Below are 16,191 nucleotides of genomic sequence, written 5' to 3' on the forward strand. Positions count from 1 at the left end.
TTATTTTTGGGGGAAGTTTCTTAGACCTTTGTTGGAAGAGTGAGTTTGCTGGATTATTCATTATTTATAATTGATCATTTGTATGTGTTGATTGGTCCAGATACTACACCAAAAAGGTTGTTTCTGAATTCTCCTCAGAAACATAAATTTTATTATTTGTGACCCTGGACCACAAATCCAGTTGTAAGTCGCACGGGTATATTTTAAGCAATAGCCAACAATACATTGTACTGGTCAAAATTATCAATTTTTCTTTTATGCCAAAATCATTAGTATATTCAGTAAAGATGATGTTCCATGAAGATATTTTGTAAATTTCCTACCGTAAATATATATAAAATATATTTTTGTGAATGGATGCAGCAAAATCGCGCAAAAAAATGTCAGAAAACACGTCTACAAACTTCACTCGCTGCTGTCCCCTGTTTTGGAATTACCCACTCAAGTCTGGTATTTTTGTCAAGCTTAGATTTCCCCCTTTCGGGTTCATAACTCTCCACAACCTCATTAGAGCAGTAAGCCAATAGAGAGCGTTAAAACAAACGCTTCTCGTGTAAAAAAAAACTGTTTTCTTCTTAGCAACGGTCTGCTACAGCGCCTCTCATTGGCTGGCGACTTCTTCGCGTGCACAGTGTACACATTCCGCAATGGTTAGGGTGCAAGCCATGGATTCTGAGATAGCGCGTTTGCTCAATTTCAACTTTAATGACAGCAATACTTTAACGAACATAGTAAATTATTTTTTCGCAAATGATTGGGAAGATGATACAGAATGTCCAGAGACTGGCTTGGCAAAGGAGGATGACCTGAAAGACGACGAATTCGATCACTGTGTGGAACAGTTTTGTAACCACACACACACACACACACACACACACACACACACCCACACGCATATTCATGCACAAAAACAGACATGCACACACAGACACACACACACACATGCACCCACACACAGACACACACACAGACAAACAAACACATACGGGCATAGATCAATGGAAAGCTTATTTATTCAGCTTTCTTGTGATGTATAAATCTCAATTTAAAGAAAATGACCCATAAGACTGGTTTTGTGGTCCAGGGTCACAATTTATTAAAATTAATTGTTTTGGCCATAGAGATCATGCTCGAATTCTCCATCACTGCTCATTTGACATCATTTGACTCTCTTCCACAAATGACTATCAATCTTCCCAATTCAGGGCTAATTCTCCCTGACACAGTTCAATCTTGTCTAACTCCTTCTCCGTCTGTTCTCTTCAGATATCTTCATCGATCAGCTCTTCCCGAGTATCTCCTTCCACTGGTCCTATCCAGGTCTCTCTTACCAACAACTCCCTCTGGGTCCCTCCATTCTCTAGCTTCACTTAGTTACCTCCATCCACTAGTTCTGCCCAAATACAAATTGCAGTATAAGCAAGCAGATCAAACAGTAAAGAAAATGGCAAGAGCAGAAGAGCGAACCTAAATAGACAATCTTGCAAACCAAGCAGAAGAAGCAGCCAACAGAGGTGAAAGAACAAGGCGAGATAGACAAGATCACCAAGATAGCCTGTAGCACGTATGGTGGAGCTACTGATGTCAGGCAAATAGGGATGACTCTTTACATCAGAAGCAGAACAGGAAGCTCTATGGGCATTTTAGTGAAACCTTGAATAGGCCACCACCAACAGCAGAGGCTGACATGCAAGAAACAGAAATTGACCTAGATGTCAATATTGCACCACCAGAGAAAGAAGAAATCATCTTAGCCATTAGATCCCTCAAGAACAGAAAAGCACCCGGACAGGACAACTACATGCATCATATGGACTCTCTTCTCACCACTGGAAGATCTTGACTTTGCTGATGACCTGTCACATACTCACCCGTACATGCAAGAGAAAACATCTCGTCTTAGCACTTATGCATATAGGCTTGAAGATCAGCACGAAGAAAACAGAGATGATTACACTGAACACCCCAACCCCTCACCAGTCCAAGTAGAAGGAACATATCTACCCACAACAGAGGAGTTTATTTACCTGGGCAGCACCATTCTACATGACAGAGGAGTAGGCAGCGAAATTAGAACAATTAATGGAGATGCTCACAATATAGCACCCACACAAAACTTAGAGTGTACCAGAGCTGTGTCATTTCCACCCTACTTTATGGCTCTGAATGCTGGAAAATGACAGAGAACGGCCTTACCAAATTGTCAACCAAGAAGGCGATGGAGATGGATTGGACACGTCATCCGGACACGTCATCCAGAGGGAACAAGATGACTTTGCCTGGATTGCAGTCTTCTGGACACCAGAGGCTAAACGAAAGAGAGGAAGACCCAAGAACACATGGCGTCAAACAGTGGAAGCAGATTTGAAGGCCCTGAGCCACACCTAGGGTACCATTCAGAAGCTTTCACAAAACAGACAGGAGTGGCAAACCATTGTTATTGCCATACATGCCACTGGGCATAAAGTGGCCCTGAAGTCAAGAATGGTTCTGCCCAGACTCCTTTTCCCTCATCTGTTGGACTCCTTTAATTCTTCTATTTCTCCTGATTTCTCCTGATTCTAAGTCTTTTTTTCTGCCAGAGCTGTCTACTCTTTATGTTACAGTCACAGAGGTTGTGCCAGAGTCTGGTCCTCTTCTGCTTTAGTGGTCACCCACTCCCCCAGCTCCCTTGAGGTGGTCTCCTGCTCGGCTATGGTGGTCCCCTGCTTTGAAGCTCTGCTGTTGTGCTCTTCTGCTTAGCCTAACTCTTCAAGGTCTCCTGCTACGTTGGTTATCCGCAAAGTTTTCCATTCCACCAAGATACCCCTGTTCCTTCAGCCAACCTGAAATCTGCCACTCCTCTGGTGCCACCCTTTCATTGGTTCAGCCAGGGCCTATCATCCCTCCATCTCCACCCAGATCTCCAGCTCCTCCAACTCCACCTTGGCTTTCCTAACCTCCAGCTGCACCCTAGTCTTTAGTTCCACCAGCTCCACCATAGCCTGCTGATCCACCATATCCACCCTGGCCATCAGTTTCTCTGGCTCTGCCTCAGTCTTCAGTCCCCAGTCTTCAGTCCTCCAGTCCCCACCAGATTCCTTGGGGTCATCCTTTCTGTCAAATTCCAGAACCGAGGTCTGCCACGTCCTCTTCCAAATCCTAGTCTAAGTCCTCTTCCTGGATTTCTCTGTTCTCTCTTTGGGATGTCAGGAGATGCCCTTCGGGGGGAATTAAGGACTGCACATCCTATATACATGCAAATATACGCACCAAATACACAATGTGGTGCGACTCTTGATCAGATGTGTTTGTATGCATGAATGTGTGGATCTGTGAGTCAGTTTGTACATTTATATTCATGCATACTGACATACTGTCCATCATCACCCCCATCCACCAATTCCTGGCTTGTCTAAGGCAGTTGTATTGAAGAAAGTTTGATTACATTTCAGATTAGAGTAGCAGAGAAGTGTTTACTGCAGGAGTGAATTATGCACTTCTTTACCCCCTCAGTGTCACCCCTCACTCCCTCTGTTCCTCTGACCTTGGGGGTTATACAAAAGAAAGCTGCATTAATCTCAATGGCACCTTGTCGAGAGAGAGAGAGAGAGAGAGAGAGAGAGAGAGAGAGAGAGAGAGAGAGAGAGAGAGAGAGAGAGAGAAAGAGAGACGAGGGATTGTATACCACAGAGAGTTACACCTCCAATATCTTATTTTTTCTCCTGCACTCCCTTTTTTATCTCTTTTTTCTCCATTCTGTGTCCATCTGTGGCAAAAGACCTCAGTTTCTCTGCTTCCCAAAAACTAAATTAACCCATTTCCAACCCCTATTACAGCTGTGTACTCCTGAATATCTCCCCTCGCCTGAGGGGATAAATGCCTCTAACATTCACAACAGCCGTGGAATTGATCTGTGCTCTTTTGGCAAATAGAGTTCATACTGTGAGCCTATGGCTTTAGCTCCTCATTACATTATTACAGCTCCTCTCTACCCAGTCTGGTTGAACGCGTCATTTTCAATAAAGCCCCTCCTTCTGAAATACAAAAGGTGCTGTGATTGGTTAGCTGGCCCAGTGTGTTGTGATTGGCAGCGCTTAGTGAGTGTTCAGGAAATTACAAAGTGGATTCTGTTAAATAAAATATCTCCGTTTGGAGTGGTCTTTGATCTTTGTAACCTTGCAGACATTTTTTATGCTCAAACAGCAACATTACAGACTAACTAAAGTAAAAAAAAGTTTTAAAAAAAAACTGATCAAAACACAAAGGCTGTTGGCCTCAACACTCAGTTTGGACTTTTACATGTTAAGAGGCATCAACAGTTTTTGTATAAAGCCATTATAGATTAGTACTGTAAGAGAATCACATGTGAAGTAATGTGTCGTGCTTGGGGCATATCTTGTTCATACCAAGTTAGCAGATTGCAATTTTAGTTCTTCTGGCACACGAAAAATCCCACTTTCTTGAAGGAGACCTCTTTTTGCTTGGGCCAGACAGCTGCCACCATATCACTTTTTTGTTGAAATGGTTTTGGTTCTCAGGCCAGAGCCATCTACTGTATCGTATTGGTCGACTGTCCAAGTGAAGCGATAAAATTGCTTGGAAATTGCTTGGTGGAAACTTGCAGAATGGTTTTAGAATGGGCAAAAACCTAGGAACCAGAACCAGACTGAGATGGTGCTCATGCTTTATGCCCAATCTGACCTTTGATTCAAAGGACTTAACATGCCAATATCACAATGTTGCATACATTTGATTAGTGACCTAGAAATAGTGCAGATACAGAATAGTGTAATATATACATCCTTTAAACTTTTTTATACATAGATTTTCAATCTGATATCAGAATGTAGGATTCAATTGCATATATTTTCAGTTTTTATTTAAACTGAATTATGACCATTAAAAAAAACCTTACATGCATCTGGCAATACATTAAACACGCAGAACAGGTATAATGACACGGTTGTGATTCACCAGTCGAAGATCGATCCATTTGCAACGAGAGTTTATTGAAACACAATCTGAAACATGCAGAGGCGTGCAAGGGCAAACACAGTTGAGCAGGCTGGGCTTAATCGAAGTCAGGAGCCAGGCAGAGGATCGGGACAGGCAGATAACAGGCAGCGTAGGAGTTCCAGGCAGAGGATCAGGACAGGCAGATAACTGGCAGAGTCGGAGTTCCAGGCAGAGGATCGGGGCAGGCAGATAACAGGCAGAAGTCAGAGGCTAAACAGGTCGGTAATCAGACAGGCTATCAGGGTTTTCAATGCTCGGTAGTGTTCACTAACGTAAAACAAAACTTCGCACTGAGAGCTGTTCGAAGTGCGGTTTAAATAGTCAGGATGATAGACAGCAGCTGGGCGAGGTGATGAGAGTCATTAGGGGTTGCAGCTGAGTAGCCTACGATGAGCGTGATTAGAGGGTCTTTGGGAAATGTAGTGCGAGAAGAAGATCAGAACTCGGGCGAATGTGGTCTTGATTCGCCAGCGAGGGAGGCTGCAGAATCTGGGATCGTAACAGACACCTTCATAAGAGATTGAGCTCTCTCTCTCTCTCTCTCTCTCTCTCTCTCTCTCTCTCTCTCTCTCTCTCTCTCTCTCTGATTTTCCATAATTAGTTTGATGAGAGAGGCTGAGCCACAACAGTAGCAAATTTTAAATACACTTTACGACTTATTTGATATCATTAGGTGTTACTTTTGAAGCATATGAGAATTTCCTGTGGGAAGTTTTAATGTATCCACATTGTGTGCTGTCATTCAATATCTTGTACACTGTTATGCAGGCAGATTTCATGTAAAGCAATTCTCTGAACCAAATTCTCAATAGCCTAAACCAATTTGTTGAATAAATCACTCTATCTGCAACATTAAACAAGTTCAGGTAGTTAAAACACTGTTTGCAAATCTCATGCACTCTTTTTTCAAAACTCTAAACACATTTTTACTCACTAAAACACATTTCGCACTGTGATACACTTAATTTTCAAAACGCTAAACACAGGCAGGCAAAAGTTAAGCACAACTACAACAGTTGTCATCGTTTACACTCAACGACTCAAAATTGTTCACTTATTTCAAATTAAACCAACTGTACATAATACAAGTCAGTTTAGAGTCCCAAAATTGACTCAAAATGTTGGACAGAACCAACAATGGATGGAAACAGTATAAGAGGGAGAGGAGGAAAAGTATGTAAGAGGTGGTGAACAAGGAGGAGGAGGATAAGGAAGAGCAAGGTGTGGAGAATGTTGTCAAGGCTGGATCTGCTTTAGGGTTTTCCCTTTGTCTGCAGAGACGACATTGTCTGTGATGTGGACATTGTCTGTGATGTGGACAAAGTCCTCAGGCCGGACCCGACATGAAGACGTGATACTGAAGCAGAATAAAATCTCTATCTGACCTTGATTCTGCAGTTGCACAACTCTTCTGAGTGTACTTTACTGTAACATGGTTTTCATTTAGAGTATTTTACTGTAACCTTTTTGGCTTTTGCAGTTGGGTCACTGTATTTACACAGTATGCAAGTGCATGTATACTGACATTCAATACTATACAATATTCAGTACAATTCTTGCAGTGCATACAGTATACAATTTATTCACCTTTCTACTGTAAGTTGTCATTACTATACTTTTTTTACATAATTGCAAAATTTGTTTACTTTGTTACAATATTTTTATTTTCTGTAACTGCATGCTTTGGGTTCTGTGTTCTCCATTTTTTGATGTAGTGTCTAATGAATGATCCGTAGTGTCTAAAATATTGACTCGCTGTGTGTATGATCTGAAAGCATTGTTTGATTTTGAGCACAGATAAAAAGGTTTTGAGGCAATTGTTTGATTTTGCCAGAAGAGGTTCAGAGGTTCTCTGAATGTGGTTTGAAAATTTGGTTTTGTGTTTAAGGTTTTGAGAACGTGAGTGATGGTTTCAAGAAATGTGTCTATTCAGAAAAACTGACTGTAATTTAGTCATAAAAGTATTTTTTTTTTCTTTTTGTGTAATTTAATATTTTATGCTGATTCATTTTAATTTCAAATCAAAAACAAAATAGCCAACATTTAAATAAAATTTCCCACTGTCTTCTGTTTTCTTTCACTAGCCCTTTTTGTCCCATGGGAAATCACAACAACACAGAGTCTGGATCCTGCTGCATGAATCTTCTCTTTCTCTTTTGTAGCCTATTTCAAAATCAGTAGGAACCACACTAAACAGTGGCCAGGGTCCAACATGGGATCAACCCTGGATGTACGTTATATCCAATTTAATGCAGATTAAATTGTAAACCAACTTCTTAGACAGACAGACAGACAGACAGACAGACAGACAGACAGTGTTTGTGTGTTTAGCCTACAGAATGTGCATAGATAGATAGATAGATAGATAGATAGACTGTTTGTTTGTGTACAGAACGTGCAGTGGTCTCAGCTGAACGCCCATTCCATATGGAGCTAGAAATGTGTCTTTATTACATTTGAGAAAATAATTGATCTGAGAGAAAAAAAAGTTTGAGAGAAAAAGTTATCACACTGATAGCAAAAAAGCATTTCATGAGAGAAAAAAGAATATTTGAGAGAAAAAGTTTTCATACCAATAGCAAAAAACAATATTTGAGACTAAAAACAGTTTTGAGAGAAAGTATTTTCTCATAGAACATAAAAAATATAAATTTGAAATTTTTACAATTATTTCTGAGAAAAAAAATCTCTCAAAATACTTTGAAAAAAATCTTAAATATATATTTTTTGCTATCAGTGTGAAAAAATTTTCTCTAAAAAAAGAAAAGTGTTTCTCTCAAAACGCATTTCTTTGCTCTCGATGCAATTTTTGCTCTTGTGTCAGGATTTTGCTTAAGCTGTGAAAATTGTGTCATGGCCACGTTCTTTTTTTTCCTATTGGAACGTTCCTATTGGCCAGTCGGGTGAGCATCGTCTTGTCTTGGGAGTCGAACTGAATCATTACACCATTGTTCGCGTTCGGTTCACCTAGATAGATGCCGTCTCTACCTTAGTTGAGCACGGACACTCCAATGTTTGGGTAAGATGATGACACACACACACAACTCGATGGGTAGCTGGCCGAGCAAGTTCAGCATCACTGAAGATTAAACATTAAAAAATAGCACTCATGCAAGTTTACCTAGCATGATGGCTAATTAATAATTAACTTTACTAGCTATTAGCAAGCTAATAATATAATAGACATTCATTCATGAATATGAGTGCTATTTTTAATGTTTAATGTTCAGTGATGCTGAACTTGCTCAGCCAGCTAACATCCAGTTGTGTGTGTTATCATCTTACCCAAACATTGGAGTGTCCGTGCTCAACTTAGAGCTTAGATCGGGCCCAAAAAATCAAGCCCGACCCTACCTGAGCCAATGCACGTTGTGTCCGAGCCCGGCCCGACAAATTAACTATAATTATGAGCCCGAGCCCGATTTAAACCCAACCATTTTAATACGTGGGTCGTTATAACTGACGTTCTCAACAACTTTCTATGTTACTTTCTCCTCCTCCTCCTCTGTTCTGCACCTCCAAATATTTTTAAGTTAGCCTACTTGTCACCATCAGTGTTGTGCAAGTTACTTCCAAACTGTAATACAGTGTACATTACTTGTTACTGTAATTTAAAAGTAATTAATTACCTTACAATATTACTGTCTCAGAATTTGTAATACGTTACATTACTCCTGTATTACTTTTGAGTTACTTTCAACAAAAATAGCTATAGTAGAACTTAACATTCTAAGGCTGTAACGATATGCGATATGAGCCCGAAATCGCGACACTCAGATCCACGAACCTGCAGAATCGGGACACACCCCTTCCAACTCCAAGAGTTATCCTTCCCGTCCAGATCCAATGCTACCAAATCTTTAAATTACTATTAGTATTATTTGAATTTTGAAGTTAACATTATAAAATACGTAGACCTACACCACAAAACTAGTTGAGGATAAATTATTTAAAATTGGGGAATTCCAGCGTTTTGGACGTGACATTTGCAGTCAAAACTTGAAATATAAATTCTCAGAAAATGCATTTAATACCAATATATCGAAACGTCTGTTTATCCATAGGATACCACCTTAAAAGAGTCCAGACATTAGAAAAATATCAGTCTACACATGCGTTTTATATTTAATATGAGGGAAATACACACGCACGCATTCATGCGTGACAAAAAAATATTTAACTTTTAGGAGGCAAAATATTTTTTTGAAATTCTGTGAATTACACTGCGCAAATCAAAAGTAATACTACACACCGGATGAAGAAGAGTTTGCTCTCCACAGAACGTAAAATATTCATTTTATTTTATTTTTCATGTTCGCATTTATGAGGAAAAAACAATGTAGGCTACGTGACAGTTCTCCGTACCGGACACGACCGCTCTGAAGCGGCACTAAAAGACTGTTTTAAAACTTTCACAGAGACCTCAAACAGAAGACACAAAGCCTTTCTTTAAAGTGAATTTCGATTTGTACTAATTGTATCTTAATTTTAATCAATGTTTCATCAACCAATTGCCTGGATTTAATAAATAAGAAGTAAATATATAGCAGACAATAGATAATAACGACACGGAGGCCCCTGCGCATGAACTGGAGCGTGTCTCATAAATTAACCGAAACTCAGCGTAGGCTATTCATTTAGCTGACACTTTTATCCAAAGTGTCAACTTTGGATATAGGCTAGGCTATAAGGTAGCCTAGTTGAAAAAAGTTGACACTTTGGATATAGGCTAGGCTATAAGGTAGCCTAGCCTACTTCACATACCTGAAATATATATATATATATATATATATATATATATATATATATATATATATATATATATATATATATATATATATATATTGAAAAAAATATATATTTGGGATTTTTTTTCAAAGTATTTTGAGAGATTTTTTTTCTCAGAAATAATTAAAAAAATTTCAAATTTATATTTTTTTATGTTCTATGAGAAAATACTTTCTCTCAAAACTTTTTTTAGTCTCAAATATTATTTTTTGCTATTGGTATGAAAACTTTTTCTCTCAAATATTCTTTTTTATCTCATGGAATGCTTTTTTGCTATCAGTGTGAATTGTGTGATAACTTTTTCTCTCAAATATTTTTTTTTCCTCTCAAGATTATTTATTTTCTCGCATGTAATAAAGACACATTTCTAGCTCCATAATTCCAGCCCTGGTGTGAATTCAACTGGACGCTTTGAAAGCTTTTATGGGCGGTGCTCCGCTCTAAAACCAGTGCGCGTGCTTATTGGTTGGTTAAACGTCATATGGAAATTATTTCAGAGGTGAAACCCCTCCCACCGTAGTTGAGCTGCACGTCTGCTGTGTTGATACCGAACAAAATGGCTGCAGAGGTTTGATCTTAACCCGACACTCTCAGCGCTTTCTCCGGACACTCCGCACTTATCCCTGGATATTTCCGCTGTCATTTTAAACACGTCGCTGGATTTCTTCACACGAAGAAAAGTCAGACTGCTTGCCACATCGCTCGCTGTCTTTATTTTTGCACTTTACTGAAGCAGCTCGCATCGTATCTGTCAGTCTACCAGACAGTAGCAGCTTCAAACTGCCCTCTTCTTCATTTTGCACCGTAGATCAGATGCTATTACTGATGACCAATTTATGCCACTGTACTTATCAAACTGCCTCGCCGTTTTAATGTATTTTTTTTCTCTTTTCATGGGGATTTAGTAGCGTAATGTCAATGTCGTCTGATGATTTTTCAGCATGCATACGTATCTATAATCTCCATCTGAGCTCTAAGTCTGCATAGAGATTTCCATTTGCATATTCAATTTTGTGCTTATTTTCATTCTGCTGCCTTTTTGGGACACTTTCGGAAGTTCAGCTGCTCATTCAGTACACACTGGTGTTAGTTGTTTTTACGGGTATTTCTTTTTCGGAAAAAGGCCTTTTCGTACCGCTGTACGACATGCAACACTTTTTTACTGAAAGCTGCCAAAGCTCGACTTGTGAATAAAAAGGTAAGTTGAAATACTGTCTCTGTCTCAACTTATTAACGTTAGGCTTCTGACTCCTAACATCTATGACGACAAACATCTAGGTAGGCAGCTCACTAGATTTAATATTTGATCAAACTGTATCTAAAACGGACTGTCATTTAGTCGTGTTGTAACGGTAGTTAAATATCTGGACTGTTAAATTACCTAAAAGCTTGTAGTTTCCAACTCAGCGACTAGAGTGACCATAAAGAGACATAATCATGTTACTGCAGCAGCTTGTACGTGTTTACTGTTATTTACTTTGGGTTAACGCGGCTGATTAATGTCTGGTTTATATTTTTCCTGCTGCTTAGTCGTGTAATCTTCTATTAGATCCTTTATTTAGACTGAAATAATCCTTCTATGTTTTTTATTCTTTTTGCAAATCGTCGTTTGGATCAACTTGTGAAAATAAATAATTGTCACTATTATTTGCTAACTTAAGTTGGATATTTTTGTTTTTTAAGATGTAAAACACAAAATTAAACTTAAATCATTTTTGGAAATCTTATCTATTTAGATTTATCATCCTTTATCATCCTACTCTTCTGATATTCTAGTACTCTTTTGTCCATATAGTTGTCATATTCTTTTGTAGCTTGTGTGCATAATTGAGAACCATAATTTCATTCTCTGATCTATTTTTCTCTCTTGAAAATCATGTCACACTTGGCTGATGCTAGGGATAAAATGGATTGGGCAATCCACTTGTAATTCATAACCTATCTACCCTTTGAGTGTGTGCTACTCAGCCTTAATTATAAATCACACCAAAGCTCCTTGCTCCAATACTCCGAGATTCAGCTCCCCCCATCGTCTGGGTCTAAGGAACCTCTGCCCCTCCTGCCGCTGAGGATCGGGGTCAAAGCTTGGAGGCGTGAGACACCAGTGTTCAGATTGTGTTTGAAAGGCAAAATTGGCAAGCCATATGGATGAACGGTTTCACTCTGGACTGCAAGGGTACACACATCCCCTGAATTACACAGCTTGTAAAAGCAGGCGAGTGGTTAATGTTTTGAGACAGGGAATTCCTTGTCTTTCATGGGATTCTCTGTGTACATTGTGGCTTTCTATTTTGTGTCTAGCCTCACTTAGCTGGACATAATTTAATATTGGTCTCTGTGCCTGAGCACTGCCTCTGTCTTGCTCCGATAAAATTAGAGCACATTGTTCTTGTCTGCTCAGATTTCAAAGGCTGGCTGTGGTGAACTCTTCTTTGCTGGAGTTCAGTTTGCATTTCTGTAACACTATAATCATTGCTTGATTTTCATTCTTGCCTGTGCTGAGAATCTTTTTTTTCAAAGGAGGTATTTTTCCTCATCCAATTGTGTACTACAAACCACATTAAATTAAATTAAAATTAAATATCTCAAGAGGTAAAATGGAGCTGCTCTGGCATCAAAACCCCTAGTTATTAGTTATTTACCATTTAAAATTATTATTATTATCTTTTTTACAAAATCTTTAAGTAGATAGTTACTCCCTGATGTTAAATTTAGAGGTGATCATTACAAGGTCTTTCCACACATATTTCTCTCATTATCTCATCACAGAGTACAAGTTCAGTTGACCATTGAACCCTCTGATGTAAGAGGCTGAAATCCTCTTGTCTGTGTAAGAATGGTGTGCCACGCAGCAGGACAGGATGGGGTACGGGTAAGGGAAAGTGTTGGAGAAGAAAGGATTTGTGAATGTTGGCTAGTGTCCCAGAAAATGTCCCTTCTGTGATGCAGGTTCCAGGGCATTTTGCTATAAAGCTTCATGTCTCTGATATTTTGTTTTTGAGTATGGTGCTTGTTTGTGGATGATTGCATTTCAGATTCCTAACTAATTTTGGTTTAATCCTTGTGTTCCGTTTTGGAGTCTGAGACCCCGGGGCCCTGTTAATACGTCAGAAAACATAGGGTAATTGCACCCATTAAGCCCATGTACCCTTTAAGCCAACTTTCAACTCTGAAGTCAAATAAAAAAAAAAGAAGAGAAAATAATATTTTCTGCTGCTCATTATTTTAACCAATCCAGTTATTTGTTACTTCCCTAGTAGGGATGAGTCGCGATCTTTGAATAGTCGAACTGCGTTCGAAATTCGATCATAAAATTACTTTTTCGAATATCGTTATATTTTTGCGCAATTCCAATGTGTCATAATTGACGGCGCGCCAACTGTCACAGATCGCGCAGCAGGGTATTTTCCTGTCGGGGACACAAGGTGTCACTAACATGAATGAAACCCCCTACTGCGGGATAGGATGCCAGTGTTTTATACATAGTGCAACCAAACAACAGAAGAAGAGCACCGTGACCGTTAACTCTGCGCCCAACAGAGGTGGGTAGTAACCTTTACTGTCTATGGTAGTAACCGTCTACAAAGTAGGCTACATTTACTTTCTTGCGTTGGGGCGACGTTCCTCTCGTTTCTTTATTTATGCAATACATGCTGTTAAATGCATAGTTTATTCCAAGCGCGCTGCATCTTTTTTATGGGCATGAGCAATGCTCAATTCACAAATGAATCACTCTTTTGAGTCGATTCTGTTCAAAGACTTCATCAAACAAATTGGCAGATCTGTCTTAATCGGTTCACAAATCAGTTTGAATGGTCTGTTCAGTTTCCTGCACGCACTGAATCCTCTGAAGCGCTTTCAATTCACACTCGGAGTCGTAACAGGAAGATTTAAGAACATCAAGAGTGTTGGATGAAGTGGCCGTGGGCCTAACAGTTACAGTTTAGTCTAGTGAAAGCAAATCTGCAAATGCATCATATTTTTGCCAGCGATTAAGATATGTATTAGTTGAACATCTTCGTAAGCTGTCTGTGAATGAATGATTCCACAGGACGATACATTCGAGTTCATTTCATTCAGGTAATACATTTTACAACCAAACAGATTATTACGCGACGATAGCACTACTACAAGTATGATGACATTATCCGTTTTTTGAACATGTTACTTTATAGGCTACATTAAATAATCTACCATTGTCCACAGTTTATGAAATTAACACCCGCCATCCCGCGGTAATGTGTGTGTATTGCGCAGTGGCATCACACGAATAGTTTTCATTGAAACTAATTTGTTTAAAAAGTAGGCTATTGCAGTAACAAGGCAGGTTCACATAAAATTATTATGACATATGACATTATTTTTTTATCTAACGAGCATCTGGTTTGGCGATGCAAAATCGGACTGTCGTGCTTATTGTTTTTTTTTCTTCTATGTTAACTATGTTTAAAAAAGGACGAAAACATGTTACTTGTTCAATTAATAAACAGTTTGTTTGATGCCAAATCGCTAAAGATGAAATTGGCCTCCCTTTCTGTTATTGTGAGTGTGCGTTTTTTTTCTAGTTTTTTTTTTTTCGATTTTCGAACGATAATCGACTTTTGCTCCTCGATTTTCGAATGGCATTTTTGGCAGTAATTCACATCCCTATTCCCTGGCATTTTTTTTTATTGCATACCAATCACATTTGGCAATGTTAAGTTAGCCCCACCCATGTGCATGCTGTCTCAGGGGACCTCACATAAAGTCACCCCTAAACTTTGGTGTTTTCCTTCAAAAATCAACACATTTCTGCAATTTTCACTGTTACCACTATTTCTTTTGCAACTACATTGGTATTATGTCAAATAAGAGATCAATATATAGTGTTTTGTGTATGAACAAATAGTAGTTTATCATTTTATAAAATTTTCCTTTAAATTAAAATATGAGTTTATTAGCTTGCGTTCAAAGCTAATCTCTAGGTCAAACCATTAGCTTTACAGAAAGGCAAGTCTGCCAAAGAATTAAAGTCCCTGCAAAGTCAAAATTAAGTATGTGTTCTGAGTTTGTCACATCACAGAAAAATGTGTTATTAGCCACCCAACCAAATTTGAATGATAAAAAAAGCCGGCAAGTACATAAAATAAGCTATCAAAATCTTGAATAAAGTAGCAGTAGTCTCTGCTCTCAAACGCTGGGAGCGTGTCCGCTGGCTGTGCTGAAACCACACCCACTCGCGGGAAGTTTATGCTCACCAGCCGTCAGCGCGAAGGGAGGATGAAGGCCGAGGCGGGAGATTGTCGATTCGGCCCCATTCACCAGTAACAGCGGATTATCAGTGAATCCCAGTTGTCTCCGACGAAAGTTTATACAACTATCCCGTGTAAAAGTATCACTACAGAGGCGGGTGTTTGCGGTCTTCCTCAGCTCTCCATCAAAGTGGCTCTTCACAAAATTAATCCACCTCTTCTTGATGTGATCGTTTTTCGGTAATGAAAATAAGGACACCGATCTGTTTTGTACGTGACCGCATCCAGGTAGTACACATTTCCGTGAGGAACGCACAGCTAGCTAGCAAACTGTAGGCTTTAGTAACTAATAATACTGACTGTAACTTTATTGAGCGGCAAACTGATGTGAATGTGCTTTATTTATATTGTTAGGGGAGCGGCCAGCCTCAGTGGCTCCAGTGCGTCATCAAATAGAGGCGTGTCCAGGAGCTCAGGGGCTCCAGTGCGTCATCGAGCCCTGTTTTAGACCCGCCCAAAAAATCCGGAAAATATCAATGGTGAAAAACTGTTTAACGGTCTCACTCCACAATTCAGTTCTTCACAGTTCACAGTCTTTGTAATATGTTTTAACAATACATTTCTAACATTTATAATGTGTTTAGAATTTTTTTTTTAATTACCTTTACAGGGACTTTAAGCATGTGAACTGCAAACAATACATTTTTTGAGATTCATTTTACATTAATTTACAAATAAATACATCATACATTGTTTTGTAGAGAAGATTATTTTCATTTTTTTTTTTAAAGATGGGCTTAAATGGTACAGTGCCACAAAATGCATGCAAACTATGGCCAACACAAGCTAACCTTGAAAATTACCATTTCTCAATCTGGGCACATTGAAAATTACTATGATACTTAGTCCACAGTATATTTAAGCTCCATGAATGTATTTGTAAACATATCTTACATTTTTAAAGGAAAACATTGTTTTTTTCACCATTAAGGCCTGTTCACACCGAGTCGAATTTCGCGCGTGATATTCGCCGACGTTTAACGCCTCATGATTAAACAAAGGGCGCCAATGTGAGTATGCACACCGACGCGAAAAACGCCACCCGTAAAAGTGGCGTTTTTTAAAAAACGCCTCGGTGTCGATTCTTTGGTTTGACGCACCGCGTCAAAAACTA

At 39.1% G+C, this 16,191-nt stretch overlaps 1 protein-coding gene across 2 annotated transcripts in view; it reads left to right on the top strand.

Moving 5' to 3' along the window:
- Positions 1-10,302: 10,302 nt before the first annotated feature.
- tnrc6c2 (trinucleotide repeat containing adaptor 6C2) overlaps positions 10,303-16,191 on the top strand; it is a 117,560-nt gene continuing 111,671 nt past the window's right edge. For both annotated transcript variants that reach the window (XM_077198991.1, XM_077198992.1), the window contains exon 1: positions 10,303-10,984. The gene's annotated coding sequence lies outside the window, so the exon portion shown is untranslated. The remainder of the gene's footprint in view (positions 10,985-16,191) is intronic.

This window comes from Siphateles boraxobius, unplaced genomic scaffold (genome assembly GCF_051911475.1).
Source record: "Siphateles boraxobius isolate OS27281-9 unplaced genomic scaffold, OSU_SipBor_1 41, whole genome shotgun sequence".
Taxonomy (NCBI): domain Eukaryota; kingdom Metazoa; phylum Chordata; class Actinopteri; order Cypriniformes; family Leuciscidae; genus Siphateles; species Siphateles boraxobius.